Raw genomic sequence first — 19083 nt, 5'->3', positions numbered from 1 at the left:
AACAGTACGGTGGCTCCTATGACTCAACAAAGAAGAAACGAAAACTACGAAACAACTATGTCTTCGCACTCCATAGTCTTCATGTGAATGTATTCTCATGTCATAATCTTCACCGTGAATATCTTCATAGACCACCATTGTCTTCAATGTCTTCACACATTTTTAGGGGTCATCTCTGGTAGGTAAACCGAATCAATATGGGACTACTACCTATGTTATCCTGCAATTCTCACAAACACATTAGTCCCTCAACCAAGTTTGTCGTCAATACTCCAAAATCAACTAGGGGTGGCAGTAGATGCACTTACAAGCTCAAAAACCTTTGGAAAGTTGCATCATACACGATAAATAGACAGATGAATATCATCTGGGAAACTGCAGAAGCGGAAGGCAGATATTGAGCCTTCAGTGATGTTGAATGTCCTTGCAACTTTAGGCCAGTGGCTATGGATAATTGCCCGCCCAACCTTCGTCCTGTTCAGTAAGACTTCAATATTGTACCATGGGTGTTGAATGAATATCTTCCTCTCCTCTTGACCATGCAGGTGATTTGAGAGGTAATCATCGGTGAACTGCTTTGGAAAGTACTGAAAACAAAGATATGCATAAATCATTGTTATAAATTTTGAAATGGCGCAAGGGGTAAAAACAAGGTAAAAGAGTTAGTACCATCCTATAGTTGACTGATGTCTTCTTCATTGTGCAAACAAAGATCTTGTTGTTATTCGTCGCAAGTTTTTTCATCCTAACAATCTTTCTGAGTTTCTTGACTTGACTGATATTCATGGACATCTCATTTCCCCATATGAAAAATGGGTCGAATAGTGGGTCTAAGCCTCTGACAACAGAACCTACTTGTGCAAGACCAAATTGTAAGAAACCTAAATATTAGAATGATTCCTGCAACTGCACAATAATGTGCTATTAGCCAAAGGACCATGCTTGAACAAACCTCGATGGTAAACCGCAGTGTATCCCATTGTTTCCCTGCAACACACATAAGGAAGATCTTGATTAGGTTAATTGAGAGTTGCCATACTATCAGTAGAATATGTATTGAGTACAGCCAAATTCGATTGGTGTCACATGCATAACAATACAAAATTGTACCCATAACAAATGAAAATAAAATTGTAGAACTGAACCAAACAGTTAAATGGACAACAGACCAAATGAACCAAAATAGCTAATTGAGCACGACATTGCAGAAAAGAAACATGTACTAGAAGATAAGACAGTTAACAAAACAAAGAATGCTTGAGAACAATACTATGAAATGTAGCAATTGCTGGACCAAAGTGTTAATTGAACATTAATTTCAGAGGACCAAACTGTTAACTAAACATCAGATTGCATATTAACATTACAGAGGACAAATCACTAGAAAGCACTGGCGGTGGCCTTGAGAAAATAGCATGAACTGTATTTTAAAGTAGACAACCGCGTGGCGGTGTCGATGGTGGCCTCGAAGACGAGGTGGTCCTCGAAGATCTGGCGGTTGGCATGCATGGCAGCCATAGCGACCTCGTACGTGCATGCGGCAACATGCTACTAAGCTCCAAGTTATACCGCGTGCAAAATGTCTGTGGGTGGCGCTTAATTGGAGGAGGGGAACAGTGATTTCGGTGGAGGGTGTCGCGCCGTCGGTCGGGGCATGTGGAACGGGGAAGGAGAAGGATGGTGTGGGTGGGGTGTGGATTACCTAACCATATCGACGAGGCCGCGCAACAAGAAGAAGGGTCGGCGGCGAGGAGGCCACGCAGCAAGAAGAAGGGTCGCCAGCGAGGAAGCGGTGCTACAATAAGAAGGGTCACCGGCAAAGAGGCGGAGCTGAAAGAAGAAGGGTAGCCGGTGAGGAGGCGGCGCTGCAAGAAGAAGGGTCGTCGGCGAGGAGGCTGAGCTGCCAGTAAGCAGCAGTGAATGTTTGAACTTGGAAAGCAAGGAGGAACAGTGGAAATGTGGCTTTTGTGGGAGGGAGGGAGCGGGGAGATAGATATTTCTATGGTGGCAAAAAAATTTCGCTTGATGCCGTGAGAAACTGGCATGCAAGTGTGGTTCAAGCGAGGGCGGTGGACTGTAGACGACGAAGCTTCCTATGTAAGCCAAACAAGATGGCGCGCCAAGATATTTTATTTCGCATCCCACACGATTTTTGTAGTAAACTGTTTGTGGTATACCTGATTTGTTTCATTATGTTTTGAAAGAAAAAAATGGTGTTACGAAGGGAAAGGATGGTGTTTGAATTGCTAAAACATTTACGTATAGTGAACATGCAACTAGTACATGAGTGTCGTGTTTAAATTTGGAATTATTTCGGATTCGTTTGACATTTTATGCATTACTTGAGTTTTTGGGCATTAATGTGCATAATTCAAATTTGAACTACAAGCACATGCTCCAGTGCATCAAAGTCTGTTGAAAAATCACATGTGTGTACTTGGGTGAATTTATAGGTCCCATGCAAGAAATGGGAATGAAATTCAAACATGTGGGCGTCGTGGCTCGGCCAGAAAGATTGAGAAACTTGATTTTTTAGTTTCTATAAATCCAAAACACGCCTGAAAATCATGAAACTTGGCATGGTGTCTTGACATGACACCAACATGCTGTGGTAAATTTTTTGGCTGAATTGGGACAAGCTTTGGTGTAAGCTTCTTGCAAACCGGAGCTTTCCTCAAGAAGGCTCGTGGTTCCGAGAGGGAACGTGTCACCTCCGTGTGCGAAACGATATGCGCACACAACCTTCTCCCGCCTTAATTTTTTGTACACAGACAGGTTAGACCAAATAGAAGTATCATGCTAAATTTTGGAATTATTCCGGGTTCGTTTGACCTTTTTATACATTAATTGAGTTTGTGCGCATTTAATGTGCATAATTCAAATTTGAACTACAAGCACATCCTCTAGTGCATCAAAGTTGGTTGAAAAATCACATGTGTGTTTTTGGGTGAATTTATAGGTCCCATGCAAGAAATGAGAATGAAATTCAAACATCTGGGCGTCGTCGTTCGGCCGAAAAGATTGAGAAACTTGGTTTTTTAATTCCTATAAATCCAAAACAAGCCTCAAAATCATGAAACTTGGCATGGTGTCATGACATGGCACCAACATGCCGCGGTAAATTTTCTGGCTGAATCAGGACAAGTTTTGGTGTAACCTTCTTGCAAACCGAAGCTTCCCTCAAGAAGGCTCGTGGTTTCGAGAGGGAACATGTCACCTTCGTGTGCAAAACGACATACGTACACTGCCTTCTCCCGCCTTATTTTTTACACAGGCAGATTAGACTAAATATAAGTATCATGCTAAATTTTGGAATTATTCCGGGTTCGTTTGGCCTTTTTATACATTAATTGAGTTTCTAGGCATTTAATGTGCATAATTCAAATTTGAACCTCAAGCACATGCTCCAGTGCACCAAAGTTGGTTGAAAAATCACAAATGTGTCTTTGGGTGAATTTATAGGCCCCATGCAAGAAATGAGAATGAAATTAGAATATCTAGGCATCGTGGCTCGGCCGGAAAGATTGAGAAACTTGGTTTTTTTAATTCCTGTAAATCCAAAACACGACTGAAAATCATGAAACTTGGCATGTTGTCATGACATGGCACCAACATGCAGCGGTAATTTTTTTGGCTGAATTGGGACAAGCTTTGGTGTAAGCTTCTTGCAAACCGGAGCTTCCCTCAAGAAGGCTTGTGGTTCCGAGAGGGAATGTGTCACCTCCGTGTGCGAAACGACATACGTACACTGCCTTCTCCCGCCTTAATTTTTTTACACAGGCAGATTAGACCAAATAGAACTACCATGCTAAATTTAGGAATTATTCCGGGTTCATTTGGCCTTTTTATACATTAATTGAGCTTTTGGCCATTTAATGTGCATAATTCAAATTTGAACTACAAGCACATGCTCCAGCGCACCAAATTTGGTTGAAAAATCATATGTGTGTCCTTGGGTGAATTTATAGGTTCCATGCATGAAATGTGAATGAAATTTAAACATCTGGGCGTCGTGGCTCAGCCGGAAAGATTGAGAAACTTAGTTTTTTTAATTCCTGTAAATTCAAAACACGCCTAAAAATCATGAAACTTGGCATGGTGTCATGGCATGGCACCAACATGCTGCGGTAATTTTTTGGCCGAATTGGGACAAGCTTTGGTGTAAGCTTCTTGGAAACCGGAGCTTCCTTCAAGAAGGCTCGTGGTTCCGAGAGGGAACGTGTCACCTCCGTCTGTGAAATGACATATGTACACTGCCTTCTCCCACTTTAATTTTTTACACAAGCATATTAGACCAAATAGAAGTATCCAAGGCAATTGATAGAAGAGCAAATAATTATGACGATATCCAAGGTAGTGATCATGTATATAGGCATCACGTTCAAGATTAGTAGACCGACTCCTACCTGCATCTACTACTATTACTCCACACATCGACCACTATCCAGCATGCATCTAACACCCTCGATGCGACTATAGCTCCCACGTGTCGAGGCACGACTTAGAGACATAATCGCATTGAAGGCATATGTCGCAAGTTAGGCACTCTTCACAACATCCCATGTAATAATAATAAAAGGGGAGGTAACATAGCTGGCTTACACTCGCCACGTCAATCAAGTACATAAATAACATTACATCATCCAAACACTCATGGCCCGACTACGGCGCCAAAATAAAAGAGAACCCAACATGCGACACGGTCCCAGTCACCCCCAACTGGGCACCACTACTGATCATCGGGAAAGGAAACGTAGTATCGTTGAGAGTCTTCGTCGAACTCCCACTTGAGCTCATACGCGTCTCCTGGAGCGGAATCATCGGGCCCTGCATCTGGTGTAATAGTAATCTGTGAGCCACAGGGACTCAGCAATCTCGCACCCTCGCGATCAAGACTATTCAAGCTTATAGGTATGGCAAGGTAAAATATGAGTGGAGCTGCAGCAAGCGACTAGCAAGTATGGTGGCTAACTTATTCGCAAAAGAGAGCGAGAAGAGGAGGCAAAGCACGAGCGAGAAGCTAGAGGACAACCTGCGTAAACATTACTCCAACACCGTGTCCACTTCCCGGACTCCGCCGAGAAGAGGCCATCACGGTAACACACTCAGTTGATTCATTTTAATTAATTAAGGTTCAAGTTATCTACAACCGGACATTAACAAATTCCCATCTGCCCATAACCGCGGGCACGGCTTTCGAAAGTTCAATCCCTGCAGGGGAGTCCCAACTTAGCCCATGACAAGCTCTCACGGTCAACGAAGGAATAGACCTCCTCCCAAGACGTTCCGATCAGACTCGGTATCTCGGTAACTCAAGACACTTCGACAGGTTAAAACCAGACCAGCAACACCGCCCGAATGTGCCGACAAATCCCGATAGGAGCTGCACATATCTCGTTCTCAGGGCACACTCAGACGAGACTAGCTACGAGTAAAACCAACCCTCAAGTTTCCCCGAGGTGGCCCCGCAGGCAGCTCAGTTCGGACCAACACTCAGAGGGAGCACTGGCCCGGGGGGGGGGGGTTAAAATAAGATGACCCTTGGGCTCCGGTAACCCAAGGGAAAAAGAGGCTAGGTGGCGAATGGTAAAACCAAGGTTGGGCATTGCTGGAAAAGCTTTAATCAAGGCGAACTATCAAGGGGTTCCCATTATAACCCAACCGCGTAAGGAACGCAAAATCCGGGAACATAACACCGATATGACGGAAACTAGGGCGGCAAGAGTGGAACAAAACACTAGGCGAGAGGCCGAGCCTTCCACCCTTTACCAAGTATATAGATGCATTAAGATAACATAGCATTATAATGATATCCCAACAAGTAAATAAATGTTCCGACAAGGAATGGCTCCAATCTTCACCTACAACTAGCAACGCTATAAGAAGGGCTGAGCAAAGCGGTAACATAGCCAATCAACGATTTGCTAGGACAATGGTGGGTTAGAGGTTTGACATGGCAATTTGGGAGGCTTGCAAGCAAGTGGTAGGCATCGTAGCAGTGGCATAGCAAAAGAGCGAGCAAACTAGCATAGCAAAGATAGTAGTGATTTCGAGGGTATGATCATCTTGCCTGCACAGTTGTCAGAGTTGACTGGATCCTCAAAAGCAAACTCAACGGGCTCCTTGTTAGCGAACTCGTCTCCCGGCTCTACCCAAACAAGACAAACAAGTAACAAGGATACAATCAACCATGTGCAAGACCAAGCAATATGATGCAATGATGATATGCTATGCGGGATGCGATGCGGGATGCAAAATGCAAGATATGACAGGAAATGCATGAATCTGGCCTCAACTTGGAAAACCAAGTGTTCCACTGGAAATATGAGATGAATTCGCTTGAAAACGATATAAAGAACGCCGGAATCGGAGTTATGGTTTGGAAATGGCAAGCGAATCAAAAATGACACCGGTCTGCGATTTACAGCAAGTAGGCATCTAAATGCAACGAAATGAACATGCTACAGCACCCAAACATGACAAAAAAATACATGGCAGGGATGCACACAAGATGCTTAACAAAAGTCTAGCACTGAGCTACGGCCAAATCATCCCTTAACAGGTTCAAACAAGCATGGCAAAAACGCAAATGGTAAACAGATCTCAGACTTAGTGAAATTAACACTTGTCTGGAATTTCAGATCATATAGCCCTCTTCGGAGCAACAAAACAACATGCTACAGGACCTGAACATGACAAAGAAAGACATGGCATGGAGCTGCTCAACAAGCTTAACAAAAGTCCCTAAGTGACATGGGGCCAAAAGGGATCAAAAAATATACTAACAAGCACACGAACATAGCAAAAACATAATCAGTTTTCAGACTTAGTGAAAACTGGGACATGCTGAAACATAACTCACGAAGGCATGTTTACGAGCTCGATGCACTCACCACGGTGCAATTCATGGCAAGACAAGCATACATCAAGAAGTCATAAAATACAAGCTAGACATGGCAAGAACAATGGCATAGCATGCACGGATCAACTACAATAACATCGGCAAAATCGCAAACAAGTTGACGATCTGCCCAGATTCACAACGAAGCAAAAGTAGAGCTCGATTGGCTCAAGCTAGGGTGCTCCATAATTGCAAGTAAAGACATGGATGGATAGAGCATAACAAGATTAACAAAACTCCTTTACTGATCATCCTCAAAATAGGAACAGATCACTAGGAAACAGCAAGAACATATGGCATCATGAACTAAATAATCCCAGACTTAGTGAAAACTACTAAGTCCCTGAAAACAGATTTACCGGGTGCCTCACTTTGCAAGCTTGCACAAGTCACCACACACATCCTAAAAATGCATGGGTTACACCTCTGGAAAGATAACAAGATGCTTAACAAAACATATGAAGGACTCACAGGCATATCATGCACACAACAATCATGGCAAAAATGACAAAAGTCTAAGATGAACTAGCAGATCTGACAATTTACTCACGAAGCCTCCTTCTAACAGCATTTCGGGCATCAAGATGAGCTCAAATGAAAATGATGCAATGGAATGAAATGATGTACTCTCTGAGATGAACATTTTGATATGCTATATGCATGAATCGGAGCTACGGATGCGAGGTTACGGGGCCTCGAACAGGAGCATATGGACTGAAAATCCTGGGACTTGGCAAAAAAAAACAACCTCGCGAAAAATTAGGGTTTACTGTAGCCGTCTCGGATCCGATCTGGATCGGGGCGCGCGGAGCCCGAGGATCACCGGGGTCTTCGCCGGCGTTGAGGTCCGCGGTGGCCGGAGACGACGTAGAGGCCGGCGGAGCTCGTCGGACGACGAGGGTGAGGGCGGAGATGGAGGCGGTGGCTCCCGGGCGCGGCGACCGGAGCCTCGGGCGGCGCGGGCGCGGCTTGCGGTCGCCGGGCGACGAGGAGCGGCGCCGGTCACCGGCGATGGCAGAGTGGCGGCGCGGCGGAGGCGGAGTGGCGTCGGGCGACGGGGTGGAGAAGGAGCGGCTCGGGCGGAGCTTCGGGCCGGGAGGGTCCGCGGCGGGCCTCAGCGGGCCGGCTGGGGCGGCGAAGTGGGCGCAGGCGGCGGCGAATGGCGGAGCGCCACGTGGCGGAGGACGGGCGCGGCGGACGTGTCCGTGGGTGGGGGAATTGTCCGGCGCGCGCGAAGACGAATGGGGCTAGGGTTTCGGGGAAGGAGAAGATCCGGATTTCGGGGGTTCTTTAAATAGGCATAGAGGGAGCTAGGAGAGTCCAAATGAGGTGCGGTTTTCGGCCACGCGATCGTGATCGAACGCTCTAGGACATGGAGTAGAGTTTGGTGGGTTTTGGGCCAAATTGGAGTGGTGTTGGGCTGCAACACACACGAGGCCTTTTCGGTCCCTCCGTTAACCGTTGGAGTATCAAACGAAGTCCAAATGGTACGAAACTTGACAGGCGGTCTACCGATAGTAAACCAAGGCCGCTTGGCAAGTCTCGGTCCAATCCGGAAATGTTTAATCCCCACACACGAAAGAAAGCTAGAAATGGCCACCGGAGGAGAACGAAGCGTCGGAATGCAAAACGGACAACGGGGAAAATGCTCGAATGCATGAGATGAACACGTATGCAAATGCAATGCACATGATGACATGATATGATATGCATGACAACGACAACAACACACGGAGACAAAACCCGAACCCAAAGAAATAAATTAACTTAATGCCGGAAACGGCAAGAGTTGGAGTATAAATTGGGAAAGTTACATCCGGGGTGTTACAATGCATCTAGTGTATTTAAGTTCATGGAAAAACGAAGTAATGCAATAAGAATGATGACATGATGTAGACAAGATCTATTTATGTAGGAATAGACTCCATCTTTTTATCCTTAATGGCAACAATATATGCATGTCATGTCTCCTTCTGTCACTAAGATTCAGCACCGCAAGATCGAACCCATCACAAAGCACCTCTTCCCATGGCAAGAAAAATTAATCTAGTTGGCCAAACCAAACCAAAGTTTCGGAGAATAAGTATGAGGCTATAACAATCATGCATAAAAGAGTTCAACAAAGACTCAAATAATATTCATAGATAGATCTGATCATAAACTCGCAATTCATTGGATCCCAACAAACACACCGCAATACGTCATTAAATCAAATAGATCTCCAAGAACATCGAGGAGAACATTGTATTGAAGATCAAAAAGAGAGAAGAAGCCATCTAGCTACTGCCTATGGATCCATAGGTTTGTGGTGAACTACTCACGCATCATCGGAGGGGAAAGGGTGATGATGAAGAACGCCTCTGTGATTGTTGACACCTCTGACGGCGTGCCGAAGAAGGCCTCTAGATTGGATCTCGTGGTTCTGGAACTTGCGGCGGCTGGAATTGTGTTTCGTCAACTCTCCTAGGGTTTTGGGATTTTAGAGTATTTATAGAGGTGATAGTCGGTGGAGAAGCCTCATCTAGATTAGAGTATTTATAGAGCTTATACTCCCCACTACCTACCAGGGCGTGCCCTGGTGCCTAGTGGGCCCCACGGGCTTCCTTTGGTGAACTTCCTTGCCCCGTGGGTGTCTTTTGTGGAGAGAAAAATCTCCAAAAAGTTTCGTGGAATTTGGACTTCGTTTGGTATTGATATTCTGCAAATTAAAAACACGTAGAAAACAACAACTGGCACTGGGCACTATGTCGATAGGTTAGTCCCAAAATATGGTATAAAGTTGCTATTCAATAAGTATAAAACATCCAAGAATAATACTTTAATAGCATGGAACAATCAAAAATTATAGATACGTTGGATATGTATCACCCGACCACAAGACGTGCTCATTGACGCGAGGTTCCGAGGAGGGGGGGACCTCCCCACTTGGGATGCGCACCTTCAGATCCACAGGCATGGACATGGAATCCTTGTAGCCCTTGATCTCACCCTCCATTGCCATGGACATTACCACTTTCCTGTCGATTTGAGCAAGGCGCGCCCAGGTTTCGCTTCCCTTTTAGGAGCGCCCTCTTCCGCTTTCTGCCAACAGTCCTGGAGGGCGGCTTCGAGCCGGAAGTCATCCTATCCCTTTCTCTCCTCATCTTGGCCATTGGTGGTGAGGTAACAAGAGCAATGAAGAATGAAGTGGCGGCGCGGCAGAGGGTTCGGGATGAGCATGGGCACGAGAGCTAGAATGAGGTAGGGTTTTGAAACACTCGATTTCCCTTTCCTTATAAAACATGTGGACCCAAGGCGGCCCCTAACAGCGGAACAAACCACTTTTTCCGTTGCCTTGGGAGAGTTTCTCTCATTTTCCTCCTTTTTTGCAAAATATAGAGGCGGCAATTACGGCTGGTCCCCTTTTTAAAGACTAATGACGCGATCATCAATGGCGTTGACTCATTGTCCAAAATAAAGGGTGCCCGATCCTTCGAGTGAGCTGAACTTGAAGGCTATCTGGACTCTCAAAGGACATTCAATGAAGGAGCCCGCCAGAGGTCTCGCGACCCTCGCTACGACCTCTGCCACGCTCGGGGGCTACTGACGGGGTCCTGTACCGGAGGTGGCTAACACCAAGGAGCCTGACCTTGTCAACTACAAGGGGGCCCACAGGCCCATGACGTGGGCTAACCCTAGAGGGGCAGACAACCTACTTGACACCCAAGACTAAAGGACGGCGGCACCCCCGGATCGCATCCAACATGTAAACCCTAGACCTCTCCTGTCTATATAAAGGGGGGGGGTCTAGGGTTCCCCTTGATCATCTATCCTCAGATAGGAGAACTCTTGGTAGGAACATCATACATCATTGTAACCGCTCTCACGAGGTGTCCCTCCATTATGAATAACCAACACCAGCAGGACGTAGGGTATTACTCACCGGAGGCCTCAACCTGGATAAACCCCTCGTGTGACCTCCGATCCAGTTGTGCTTGGACCCCTACTGAGGGAACTGACAGAAATCTGCTCCATCACCGGGCCACCAAGTTCCCCAGCCGGTGAGGCCGTCCCCTGCTCCTTCTAGCCGATTAGCCGAGCGGCGCCACCGATCTACTTCAGCCACTGCCCGAATCTGTCCACTTCCCGACTCCTTGTCCACTACTTGCAGTACTCCGACCACTATCTGCTCTCGACTGGATAATTCTGTGAGACCAAATGATGTTTAATACATTGTGTTTCTTTGTTTAATTGAAACTTGAACCAACCATTTCCGATTTACCCTATTTCGATTTGTAGCAGAAATTTGAACCAACTATTCGGTCAATGAGTATGTTGTATCCTGTGTATCTATGTATTAATGTCAATTCATTTGAAGCTGAAGCATGTTGGTGTCAATTCATTTCATGTTGTAGAAATAGAAGATGAAGAGATATTTTTCATCGCTGTCGGCAATAGAAGGGTCTACACCCGGGGTTTCAACTCAAGTGTATCAAGAGGTTGAGAGGGTGGAAACAACTCGACAAACTGTAATAAACAACTGATTTGGTACTCTTTTGTATCCCCGTATTATTATTTCTAGTTTTATCATGTTTTATCTCTTTTGTTGGATTGTTAAGCACCGAGATTAAATTCTAGAATTATTGAACAATTGGGATTTATTTTGTATGTTATCGCATATGGTCTTTTTTTAATGTCATGATGTGTTTCTGGGTAGTTATAAGTGCCAAAGTTTTCCCTTGTTCCGGAGAACACATTTGGGCCTGTGCTTTGCTTCAACTCTGGCTCCGCCACTGGTTCGGGGGGCTCGGTGCATCTCAGCTACCCATCTCCGTGTGGTGCAGGTGGTGGCGGCGGTGCCCGCTGAGATCTCCGACCTGCTATAGGGAACCGGCGGGTGGCACGGTCCTTGGTTCTTTCTGCTCTAAGATGGTGTTCTGCCGATTGCCAGCCCTCATGGATCTGGCCTTTGACGAGTTTTGGAATGCTCCGCCGGAGATCTTCATTGGGTGTTTGACACAGATTGCTGGATCGGATGAGATCCATTGGTATACTGCTGCTAGCTTGTTGTATATTTGTTGTTACATTGCTATAAAATTGCACAAATGAATACCAAGGAAGAAATTCCTAGCGCCGCCACTGTCTTGGAGGCATCGCTTTTGAAGAACTTGGACTTCGGGTATTGTCTAGGTGGTGATTTGTGCCGCAGCTACAAGAAATTAATTACAGTATAGGGGCCTTTCTTTCTTTTTCTTCTTCTTCTTTTTGTCTTTTGGCTGTGTGCATCCGTAATGTCTTCATAGTGAAGACAATGGTGGAGAACGTCATGGTGGCTGAGGTCCGAGGTCTTGTAATGGCGGATCGAGTCTTCGTGGCGATGATGGCTTTGCTTGGTGATTCGTGACTCATAGTAGCGGTAGCATATGTGGAGTACAGACTACAGAGTCTTAGCTTTCAGGATGAAAACTCTGCTTGACAGTGAACTTGTTGAAGGCATTGTTTTGAGCGCAGATCTTCTCTGGGGTGAAAACCTAAGATATGGGATTTGGCGATGACGGTGCTCGTGCATTGTTTCCTTTTTGAAGGCATCTTTTGAAGAACTTGGACTTCAAGTATTGTCTAGGTGGTGATTTGTGCCGTAGCTACAAGAAATTAATTATCGTATAGGGGCCTTTCTTTCTTTTTTTCTTCTTTTTGTCTTTTGGCTGTGTGCATCCGTAATCAGTGGCGAAGCCAGGAGTTCAAAGTTGTGATGCCAATTCAAAATTGTGATGTCAAATAGTTGTATTTAGATTAATTCTATATTATTTTTCGAACGTTTTCTACTGATTTGGCCCTAATCCTGTGTAGTCAACTGACTACACAGAACACCCCTGGCACCGCCACTGTCTGTATTGTCTTTACGACATTGCGTTATTGCAGAGCCTAGGTGAAATTGGTATCATCGCGATATTAATATATTTTCCTTGTTGAAAAAGTTACCCAAAAGTGCCTGGCCCAATATTTTGTCTTTGCTCAATATTTTTGTCCATGGTTAATCGCGAGGCAAATCCTTATGGGCGTGCAGTGCGGCACGTAGCCAGATCGCTCGCGAAGCTTTACTCTTGGCACGACGTCGATCTATATCTATATAACCCACCTCTGCATGCGCGGGCCCGCACGTCCATATCGTCCTCAGTTCGTTCGTCATCTCATCTCCGTCTCGCCAGCGCGCCTCTGCCGGGCCACCACCAGCTCGAGATCGAGATCACCCGGCCGTCGACACGTGCCTCGACAGCGACGAGGCGAATCGCCCGACGACTACCGCAAAGTTACTCGTTATAGAATTCGCTCGCTATTCCCTGACGGCGACGCCCGCGCAAATCCGCGCACGAGGTCGCTGTTGCGCCTTCTATTTTTAGAGCCCAGCCTTCACCGCTCGATTCGCCTCCCGGGCGTCGCGACTGCGTGCAGCAACAAACGCAACACAATCTACCAAGTCATTGGGGATTTTGGACTAGCTACCTATAATAGCAGCTAGCGATATGTATATAGACACATCGCAGACGGGATTAATGGATAGACGCGACGCGATCGACCTAACCCCTGACTACGATATGATTTAGGATAATCACGCCCGTAAACGAAGCCAGCCACACACCTAGCGGCTTAATTGTGTCCGTGGAAAAGCTGCTAAATCCTGCCGTCATGTCCAGGATAATCACGCAATTAGCCATTAGGCCACGGCTTGCCATAAACGTGTGTTTAGTGGGCCTTCTGTACCGCGGCTGATGCGTGGGGTCTCCATCGGTCGTGTTAGGATAAAGATCAGCTTAATTTTCCTTGATTATATACATACTTTGCTTATCTGTGCCTAAACTCATGTAGAATCCAGGCCTGTGGATAGGGTTAGCGCTTTGTGGGTTGTGGCGTCCAACCCGCTCATTGCTATTATTTCCGATGCCATCCAGGTCACTGGTACACGTGCGAGAACGACTCCAATAATTCTGGGACCTGGTCGTTGTGGTTTTTCTATGATAGCGAACAAGACTGAGTTTTTCTGTATATTTGAGACGAAAACCCTACGAGCATACGACAAATTTACAAATCAAATATTTAGATAATAAATTGCTTGAAATATCATCGAATTCTCCCTTAATACGTGGAGCGCGCACTGGGACTAAGGCTAAAAGAGTTGTTCACACCTGGGATCTGGCCTTTCGATGGATAAAGACTCTGACGTTCAGTCAGATCACTGGCTTCATGTTTCTAAAGAAAAAGTCACTGACTTCATCAGTCTAGTCAAGATTCAATATATTTAAAATTTACACATTTACTCTGATTTTTTCTTTTGCTGCCAGCGTGTTACTCTCTACTTTTCACTTTCTTTTTTGCTAGGATGGTAACTATCTTCCCGCTCAATTTCAAATTGCGATATTTACATTTCTTCATTAAGTCGAACTCACTACTCATATTTACCCTCGTTTTCTAGTTTGCTCAGTTTTGCCTCCAAAAGAGCTTTTTTTGACAAGGGGAATATATTAATATCGTGAAGATACCAAGCTGTGTACCAACAAAATGTCAAAAAAGAAAGTAAAAAGAGCAAAAGAAAAAAGACACCGTTACGGTGATCAATCACTAGCATCAACAACACTCTAACCACCACCGAAGACAACACCTTGATTACAGAAAGGGTTCTCCAAAAGAAGCGCCTCCAAAAAGGAAACGATGCACACGCATACTCGTTGCCCCATCAAAGATCTAGGGTTTTTTCACCTTGGAGAAAGTACGAGTTCACCCGAAAACAATGCCTTCAGCAAGGCCATTGCAAGGTACAACCAATGAAGACCAGATCTTAGGTTTTCACCCTAGGAATTGAGACTCGATACTCGAGGAGCACCACAAAAAATGCAGTTCTCCAGTGTTGTCGCCCCTCTTGCCGAGGCCGGTGTCGCAAGTCACCAAACACGTGCACACAGTCTTCTTCGCATCCAATACACCCTTCCACCAAAGCTTCAAAACCTCCAATCGCAGCCGCCATGAATTTCTCCACCTCTATTAGCGCCTTGGAAATCTTGACTTAGACATGTCCCAGGACACCGATAAGAAATTGAAGCTTCGCAGTGCGCCCTCTTGAGGCCATTCTAGTTTATAATACGAGAGCGCGCCACCGAAGCTTTTTCGGTCTAGATATCCAGGGACGACATACGCCAATCCATATAGATCTGCGACGGGCAAGACCGGAACTCGTCAACGGCCAAATCCAAGAGGTCGACATCAGGCGGAAAGACAACTTGGTAGAAGGAGAGCGCTAGGCCAAACCACCATTATTAGGCCAAAGCATGCAACCCCCACACCGCCCTCCTCTCGATCCACACCTGCAGACAAAGGCCGGCGACGCCACATCGTGCAACCCGCATCCGCGGAGGCTCGAACTTGGTGAGGCACCAACCCTGGCAGGAGACGGGGACCAGCCACTCCTGGCCGGATCCGGCGACTTCCACATCCTTATCATCTACAACATCAAGAACCCTAGTGGATCCTTTGGTGTATCGGTTGAATCATTTCCCCATGTATTCCATTGCCATCTCCATGATGATTGTCATCATCATGTGTGAGTAGACCCCTAGTTCTCGGAGATATGGATGAACCTTAGTATGTGTAGGATCTGAAATGTTTATTGTGGATATGAGATCACCTGTTGAATGCTTAGTTTAATAACTTCGTGAATGTTGTGAAGTGGCCCCACTCAGCATTTGTGCCTTTATTGGCCACGGAGTATATCACTGTTGCATAGGTTTAGGATGTGGAGGTAATTCGAGGTGACAGTAAAAGCCTACTGCTCACTACTGCAGGATGCTGCTAACGCGACACTACAATCAGACACTCTTCGATAAAATTGTGTGCGATGCATTAATCGCAAACTGTGTTGTAGGAAAACTGTCAAAGATGGTATGAACTGTTTGCGATGGTGGAGACATCAAACACTATTCAAATTAGAGTTGCGTGTGCAATACATGGCATACAGTTCACTCAAATGAACTGTTTCTGATGAGCACAACACAAGAAATGGTCAGCCAGATGAAGGTGTGTGCGATATACGACATATAGTTCACCCGGATGAACTGTTTGTGATTAGGCGACACAATAGAAACGGTCGGGCAGATTAAGGCGTGTGCGACAAATGGCATACAGTTCACTCAGATAAACTGTTTGCAATGAGTCCGGACAACAGAAATGGTTCAACTTAACAAGACATGCGTGATACACGGCAAATAGGCAACTCAGATGAATTGTTTGCGATGATAAAAGATTACACAAACGTTTACACGTGCCAATATGTGTGTGATATTAGGCAAACAGGTCACTCGGGTGAACTGTTTGCAGTGATAAAATATAACACAAACGATTCGGCGTAATAAGATGTGTGTGATACCCAACAAACATGTCAGTAATCAGAGTTTTGTAGTAACATAGACCGACAATAACACATACGATTAGTGCTAATAAGCACCTGATTCAGAAAATGATTGCACAAATTATCGTTCATACTCATACATAATCAACCAAACAACATAATAGCGGCATTACATATCAACAAGGTTCAGAAAACAACAAGTATAAACAACTACTCATCGGCGTTGTTGCGGGGCTGGAGTGTTGGTGCGACGATGTTGAAATATTATCTGCAATGCTGTCAAATCCTCTCTTGGAAGGAAGAGTCGAGATTCGGGTCGGCGATGACCATGTCATTGAACATTTCATAGGCACGGCCATTTGTCTGCCCCTACTCCATCATAGTAGCTCCGGGCTCAGGGAAAACCCCGTCCATGGCCAAACGCGCGCGTGCAACGCGGCCTTGGCGGACATGTTCCAAGCGTTCGTAAACAGGAAAGGCATTTGCTGCGTGTGCTGCTAGAGCTCTAGCACACCCTAAGGAGGCTGCCGCCATTACCACTGTGAAATCCACGCGTGCCGCGAACTCCAAGGCAACGTCGGGCTCGCCGGCTAGGCCGCGGCCTCAATCGCTTGTTCCATGTACAGAACCGTGTGTGCCCCCAACAGATCTGCTATAGCCGCCAACTCTTCCGCGCTTGCAGCCAAGGTCACTGCATCCTCATTTGCGCGTAATGCCGCTGGCTCCGGCGCGCGTATGAGATGCATCTCCCCTGTGCCTTCCGCTATGGAGAGGGTGGCTTGATTGATTTGTTCATCCATGTCAAATATGTCAATTGTATGGGTTGCCTATCCGTATATTATCTAAATTTCCGATATGAACAAGTAATATACAAATGCCTTCTGGACATCGGTGTTGATTGCCACGTAGAAAACATTGACATCCTCTGCTCTACCGGGCATGCTCTTAAACTGAATGAACTATGTACTGATACGGCTCCAACGTATCTACAATTTTGATTGTTTTATGCTATTATACTATCAATCTTGGATGTTTTGTATACATTTACAAGCAACTTTATGTCATTTTTTGGGACTAACCTACTAACTTAGTGCTGGTGATAAGAAACCCTGGAAGCTTCTAGAGGTCACGAGAAGATGGAGGAGTGGCCCACTAGGCACTAGTGCGCCCCAGGGGCCTCTAGCGCGCCCTGGTGGGTAGTGGGGACCACAACCCTACGTTTGACCTACCTCTGCCTCTATAAATACTCTAAAATCCCAAAACACTCAGAGGAGTCCACGGAATACATTTTTCACCGCCGGAAGTTCCAGAACCACGAGATCCAATCTAGAGGCCTTTTCCGATACTTTACCGGAGGGGGAAACGATCACGGAGGGGTTCTTCATCATCCTTGTTGCCCCTCAGATGACGTGTGAGTAGTTTACCGTAGACCTATGGGTCTGTAGTTAGTAGCTAGATGGCTTCTTCTCTATTTTTGATCTTCAATACAATGTTCTCCTCGGTGTTCTTGGAGATCTATTTGATGTCATGACTCTTTACGGTGTGTTTGTTGGGATCCGATGAATTGTGAGTTTATGATGAGATCTATCCATGAATATTATTTGGGTTTTCTCTGAACTCTTTTATACATGATTATTATAGCTTCATATTTATTCTCTGATTTATTGGTTTGGTTTGGCCAACTAGACTGATTTATCTTGCCATGGGAAGAGGTGCTTTGTAATGGGTTCGATTTTGCGGTGCTCAATCCCAGTGACAGAAAGGTACATGATACGTATGTATCGTTGCTATTAAGGATAAAAAGCTGGGGTTTATTCATACGTGACTTTATCTTGTCTACATCATGTCATCTTGCCTAAAGCATTACTCTGGTTTTCCATGAACTTAATACACTAGATGCATGCTGGATAGCGATCGATGTGTGGAGTAATAGTAGTAGATGCAGGCAGGAGCCGGTCTACTAATCTTGGACGTGGTGCCTATATACATGATCATTGCCTTGAATATCGTCATAATTATTTGTTTTTCTGTCAATTGCTCAACAATAATTTGTTTACCCATCGTATGCTATTTTCTCGAGAGAAGCCTCTAGTGAAAACTATGGCCCCCGGGTCTATTTTCTATCATATATTAAAAGCAAAATTTCCTTGCTGAAATTTTATTTTATTTTATTTATTTTGTATTTTAGCTTGATCTATCTATCAAACCTATAGAATTTAATCTTTCTCATAACCATTGAGGGATTGACAACCCCTCTACACGTTGGGTTGCAAGTATTTGTTGTTTGTGTGCAGGTGTTGTTTACATAGTGTTGCTTGGTTTTGCTACTGGATTGATAATCTTGGTTTCATAGCTGAGGGAAATACTTATCTCTACTGTATTGCACCATCCTCTCCTCTTCGAGGAAATCCCAACGCAGCTCACAAGTAGAAGGAAGAATTTCTGGCGCCGTTGCCAGGGAGACATCATCAACATCTATCAAGTACCTACGCATAAACTTTCATATTCTTGCATTTACCTTATTTTCCATTTGCCTCCCGTTTTTATCTCCCCCACTTCTAAAAAGTTTTTTACAAAAATACAAAAATATTTTCTGTTTGCCTTTTTCTTGTTTGATCTTTTTGTTTGCTTGTGATCTTGTTTGCGTAGTCACGATGTCTCAAGAGAATACCAAATTGTGTGATTTCTCTAATAATAATAATAATAATAATAATGATTTTATTAGTACTCCGATTGCTCCTCCCGCCGCTAGTGCGGAGTCTTATGATATTAATGCCGCTTTGTTGAATCTTGTTATGAAAGAGCA

This window comes from Triticum urartu, chromosome 4A (assembly GCF_056163025.1).
Source record: "Triticum urartu cultivar PI428250 chromosome 4A, HENAU_Tu73, whole genome shotgun sequence".
Lineage (NCBI taxonomy): Eukaryota > Viridiplantae > Streptophyta > Magnoliopsida > Poales > Poaceae > Triticum > Triticum urartu.
This window is presented reverse-complemented; position numbering follows the sequence as displayed.